At 36.9% G+C, this 5,818-nt stretch overlaps 1 protein-coding gene across 9 annotated transcripts in view; it reads left to right on the top strand.

Annotated features, from left to right (window-relative positions):
* LOC102772608 (protein DDX26B) overlaps positions 1–5,818 on the top strand; it is a 67,640-nt gene that overhangs the window by 1,287 nt on the left and 60,535 nt on the right. The window lies entirely within an intron of this gene.

The following is a 5,818-nucleotide window of genomic DNA, read 5'->3' as shown; positions in this document are numbered from 1 at the left end:
CCTCCAGCCCATCACAGACCAACGGGAACATCCCTGGCCCTAACACGCTACATAGTCTAGCCCATCACAGACCAATGGGAACATCGCTGGCACCTCCCACACTGTCTAGCCCATCGCAGACCAACAGGAAGTAGCTGCTGAGTACCGACCATCTCTGATCAACAACAGGGGAAAGACCCTTCAAGAGGCAATGAAATGACACGTGCTGACGTGTCCCTAGAAACGTGTGTTCAGAATGTGCCGGAGGTTCCGATTTACTCTGCAAAACCCTGCTCCTGGCCGAGGGCCCCACGGGCCTAAAACTGGGAAAGGACATTTTAAAGGACTTGAAACAAAAAAAACAATTCAAAGATTAGACTACTGCTTTTGCACTTCTGTGGTCTTCAACCCACCCCGCCCAATGGAAAATCTGTCCTCTGAGCAAGCCTCTCAACCCCTAGATCCGAGAAACTCTTTTCGTTTCTTCTTCCGAATTGTTCGGTTACCGTAGCTACTGTTAGTGTTCCATTTGAGACCAGCCGCGATGGGGTGGGGCGGGGAGATGCCCAGTCGGAACCCACAGGATGCAGAGCTTTTTAGGGACCTAGCCTACCTATCTACATCGTGTTAGGTTTGTGTTAGCCTTGGAGGGATTTGTCCAGTGAAAAAGAAAGGAAGGAAAGAGGACTCGACTAAGCGCAGTTATAATAGTAAAACTGGATGATTTGATCCAAAGGATTCTGACCTACAGGAGAAAAGTAGGAAGGACTTCACCTCCATGGGGTAGTTAATAAATGTCACTAGTGGAGAGGAGATAAAGAATCGCTTTGCCTGCAGTGACCCCATGAAATAGAACTCAGACTATTAAATCAACCTGCGTAAGAGTCCTGTTTACATATTGAACCTTAAAAAAAACAACGCATTACTGTAATCCTTGAAGTCTTTTGCTAGACATCCTCATTTTCTTAGAATTATTTTAATAGTGTTGGGGAGGTGCCATTAGGATGTGTTGTAATTCGTTTCAGTTAAGTATGGTATTTATAAGAATGGAAACTCCCAAACTGAATAGTTGGTCAAGGAAAGTGTTCCTTCAGAAAGAAAATCAAAGGGGGAAAAATAATAAGGGAGGCTTTAAGTTTGTAATTCTTAGTTCCCAATAACAGTTTGATTAGTAGGTTCCCTTTAAAAACTTCTGGTTTTGATACTTTCTTTTTGGTTTTGGTTTTATCTATTTAGAAAAATGGAGCAAGTAGACATCTTTCCAAATGCCATAATCTTTTAAAAAATGTCTTTTCCAAAAGGGTGTGACCATTTCTTCCACTTAGAAGAGCAGATGTTTGTACATCCTAAGTCTGAAGGTCCACACCCCTTGAGTACTAATACAGATAAGAACCCACCATTTACAGTGTGGCCACTTAAAGGATACACTACAAAGCAATGTGCCTTTTCTTTTCTTTAAAGGAACCACATATTCAGCATTTTTTCTAAATGCCATGACACATAATTTAAAAAGGGGTTTGAACAAACATAAACAAACTCATAGATACAGACACCAGAAATTTTTAAAAAATAAAAATGGGTTTTGACCCATAAAACTTCCATGGCAATATTTACAGAATTTTGGAAAGGAAAAAGCAGGTTTCACTACCACCCCCCTTAACAACCATCATCACATCTTTTTACCTAGAATTGTAATCACAGTGTACATATTACTGTGCTCTGCTTTTTCCACCTATAATGTCCCATGAATTTTTCTGGGCTGCCACATAATCTTCATACTTAAAATTTTTAGTGGCTGTGTAATTTATCCATGGTATTTTAGAGGCTCAAGATAGTTCTGTGAACAGAGAGGGAAAGTTGAATATTGTCTTTAGTGGAAATGTCATCTGATAGCTCTTTTTATCCTGCCATCTTACATACTTCATTTTTTCCTAAAGTAAAAAACAACATTCTTCCCATTTGAGTTTGATCTTTTTTCCTTATGTAGACCGGGTATGGAAAGATACTTTCTGTAATACCTTTCATTACCAATCATAAATTATGTTGTTTTTAGTTTTTATGTTTTTCCAAGGTTATTCAGGTTTTTCATTTTAATCTTATATGATAATTGCGTGTTCTAGGAAATGGTTAATGATCTTAATGATATTCTTGTCATGTTGCTATCTATACCTGAGTTACTAATGATATGCCATTGTTTGGGAGCATTTTCTTTTTCTGAGTCTCTTTCAACCACTCCCTCCTGCTTACCCCCAACCCTCCCCTCAGCATGTGGTAACTATTTGTTCTTTTGCTGTTAGGATCTAGCCATTTTGGAAGGTCTGAAATTTTAGAACAGCTGGGGAATTTTTCTTAAAAGTTAGTCTAGTCTTTCATTTGCTCATAGCTAGGAGCCGTAAATGTCTGTTTTCTGTCACACTGATTATCAAATAGTTTTTTCTTTGATTGTCAGCAGACATCTTAGTTCCTCAGGTCCTTTCAGCAAAGTGATGTTAAGGTTTGATTTGTAGCTTATTTTTAAGCAGAATAATGTGAAACGTATTTTTCAATTTCTCTATGGTTGGAGGGCAATTGTTTTGATCTCTTCTCAAAATAACTGCTTATTTTGGGGGTCTTGGTTATATTCAAGTGTAAACACTGCAAAATGAAAGGGTTTTTTCCTACTAGATGATTCAATTCTGTCGGTGTTGCTACAGGCATAAGTTGTGCATTTAGTTGGAAGGTTTTTTCCCTAATAGGCATGGAACTATTCCCAGTATATCCACTTACAAGCTCTGACAATAAATCTTGTTGTGAAAAGTTACTGTGACTGGAACTTTTCACTAATGTATACTGTTGAGTATGTGAATATAGTATTTCACCTAGGACTTAGTAACTTCTTGCTGCATACCCCTTAGGACATGGATATGTGCTCTTTTAAAATTAGTCATACCTGTTACTTGCAGTCAGCTTTGGATGGATGGAATTAAGTTAGATTGAGGGACCATATAAAAATCATATGAAATTTAAGCATTTGTGCTACATCTGTTTGAAGTGTTGCTTTGCAGACAAGTTTTATACACACAGTGTCACAAATGTTAACACTACATTTATACAATGGTATCTTTAGTGTGTGCTAGGATGAGACTAATATTTTTAAATTTCCAGTGTATCCTTATAAGACTAAAACATGGTTTTTAAAAGTGGGGTTTTGGTATAATAGTTAATAGTTTTGTCAGTGGTTCTGCTGTTTTCTCATATGTTTTGTTTTGCTATGAATCAAACTTTCTTTTTATTCACTGAATAGCAGAGATAAACTTATCACTACCACTGACTTTGGGTAAATTAAGGGCATTAAGAAGAAAGTGAACCATCACCCCAATAAGTTCAATAAAAAATAAAAAGAATCAAAATAGTTTGATTTTTGCAGTTAGTTTCTTAAAATTAATTTTGATTGGAATAAATGCTATTTAAACATAAAAGCAAGTCACTTTTCTAGAAATAGCGAAGCACATGTATAAATAGTGGACAGAAGGATTTTTTTAAAAAATACGAAGACTTGTTTCGAAAAAAACATCCTAAGTCTGTAATTTGAAAACACAGAGCATTTGAAAATCAAGTCCTTTAGCTTTGCTTACTGTTATCTGCATGCCTTTGTCAACATGTATCAGTAAAAAGTAGCATTTTGGCTTATAGATTTAGGAGGTAAACATTTTTTTATGATCTCGGTTCCTAACATTTATTGGTATTTTAACTAAAATATAACATTTTCATATGCCCTTGAGTATATTTTATGGGTGTTATTTGTAAAAGGAGCTACTTTTAGGGGAGTCTTTAATTGTGGTTGGAAGCCAAAGAAGTGCTTTTGGGTGAAACAGTAGCAATATGGCCTGTGAGAGCAGCCTGAGAGAATGGAAGGGGCAATTAAAACTTAAAATGCCACAAAGGCAGTGCATTGACTTTTATGATGAATTGTTTCTTTTGTGATCTTGCTTCCTTTTCACCTTCCTCATTGGCCATTTGAAGCATATGATGATAGTTATTTTGAAATAATAAAAGAGGATATAAACCATCAACAAAATTAAAAGGCCATCTACTGAATGGGAGGAAATATTTACAAGTCATATATCTGATAAGGGATTAATATCCAAAATATACAAAGAGCTCATCCAACTCAATCAATAGCAAAAAAAAAATGGATAAAATAAATGGGCAAAGGATCTGAATAGACATTTTTTAAAGAGGACATACAGATGCCCAACAGGTACATGAAAAGATGCTCAATATCATTAGTCATTAGGGTTAAAAATCAAAACCACAATGAGGTATCACCTCACACCTGTTAGAATGGCTATCATAAGAAAGACAAGAGATGTGTTGGCTAGGCTGTCAAGATAAGACACCTTTGTGCATGGTTGGTGGGAATGTAAATTGGTTCAGCCGCTGCGGAAAAAAAAACATATGGAGGTTCCTAGAAAATTAAAAATAGAACTACACACACACACACACACACACACACACACACACATACACACACAAATAGAACTACAATGCAACCCAGCATTTCTACTGGGTATTTATCTGAAGAAGATGAAAACACAAACTTGAAATATATATGTACCCCCTTGTTCACTACAGCATTAAGATATGGCAACAATCTAAGTCCACTGATGGATAAATTGATAAAGAAAATATGATTATACTGAAGTTCCTCCATGTTTATGCCACTAAATTGATAATTCTTAAAATACAATAAAGTAAAATAGAAAGTCTACTAAAAACCTTTAAGTAGCCTTCCATTACATTTCAGAATAAAAACCCAACTCCTTAACCTGGCCTCTAAAGCCTTCATGATCTTTTATCATACTTTTCAATAGTATCTCCCCACTTTCTTCTCTTCTGGAACTCAGGTGCCAACCATGATAAGAAATTAGGCCATCAACTCACTCTGCCTCTTCCTTCTGTGCCATTGCATGTGTTTTTCCCTCTGCTTGGGACACACTATTTGGCCTGACGTGCCTCAATTCTTCATTCTACATTCTCAAAAGTCATCCTGCTCTGCCCTACCCCTACTCCAAACAGTGTAAGAACTCACATTGTGATTTCTTAACACTTTGTCCAGTCCTTAACTATAGCAGTTAACATGTTATATAGTGATAGTGTTCATGTATCCCTAATATGAGCTCTTTAAGTGCACACATTTGCACTTCTCTATATTTGACCCCATGTACCTAAGGAGTGTCTAGATTTTAGTGGGTACTCAATAAATTGGAGGGGGGGCGGGGAGTGATTTCATGTAATGCATGAGTGTGAAAGCTACCCAGTCCTTCCCTCCCATTTTCACTACTCTTCTCCAGAGGGTGATCCCCATAACAATTTGATATGTTTAATATTTATTACAGCCAGCATTTTCACTTAGATTCAGGTTTTATAATATAATAGAATCATATTTTTACAAGAGCAGTGTATGTGTGTTCCCTTTCTTTTGTTTATTTTTTTTATTGCTTAAAGTATTACAAAGAGTATTACATATGTCTCCTTTCCCCCCCTTGACAATTGAAGTATAATTAATATACAGTAAAATACATCAATCTTAAAGACTTGATGCATTTTTATATCTTTGTACATTCATGTAAATAAGATGCAGAACACTTCCATCCTATCTAATAAAAGAAACATGGTAATTAGCGTACGACCACTACCCTTCCCATTGGCTAATCAGGGCAATATGCAAATCAACTGCCAGCCAAGATGGCGGCTGGCAGCCAGGCAGCTTAAAGCGAACATGAGGCTTGCTTGCTTCAGTGACGGAGGACTCCAACTTTCCCCGCCTGCCTTGCCGGCCTCTGAGCCTGCAGTTTGA

Source organism: Myotis davidii, unplaced genomic scaffold, assembly GCF_000327345.1.
Source record: "Myotis davidii unplaced genomic scaffold, ASM32734v1 scaffold1465, whole genome shotgun sequence".
Classification (NCBI taxonomy): domain Eukaryota; kingdom Metazoa; phylum Chordata; class Mammalia; order Chiroptera; family Vespertilionidae; genus Myotis; species Myotis davidii.
This window is presented reverse-complemented; position numbering and strand designations above follow the sequence as displayed.